The following is a 335-nucleotide window of genomic DNA, read 5'->3' as shown; positions in this document are numbered from 1 at the left end:
CATTTTAATCTAAAGTAATACTTTTAAGTTAAAAAATAAGATAAATTTCCGGTACAAATAAAAATGGAAGAAGCACAAATTACTATGCTATTGTGTTATAACAACATTATGTTTTCTTTTTGGGTAAAAACAAAACAAAATTATGTTATTTCTGATATTATTCTCTTAGTACACTAGCTTCTGCGATTAGCCTTAGTGAGACATATATAAGAATTATAATTCATAGTTGTTATAGATAGATTTTATCATTAATAAAAATATTATGATTAACTCGGTGTTAATTCTCTCTCCTCCTCTTCTGCTATATTTTTTAGGTTAAAAATATAATAATTTAT

This window comes from Arachis ipaensis, chromosome B05 (genome assembly GCF_000816755.2).
Source record: "Arachis ipaensis cultivar K30076 chromosome B05, Araip1.1, whole genome shotgun sequence".
Lineage (NCBI taxonomy): Eukaryota > Viridiplantae > Streptophyta > Magnoliopsida > Fabales > Fabaceae > Arachis > Arachis ipaensis.
Note: the sequence above shows the minus strand (reverse complement) of the source record.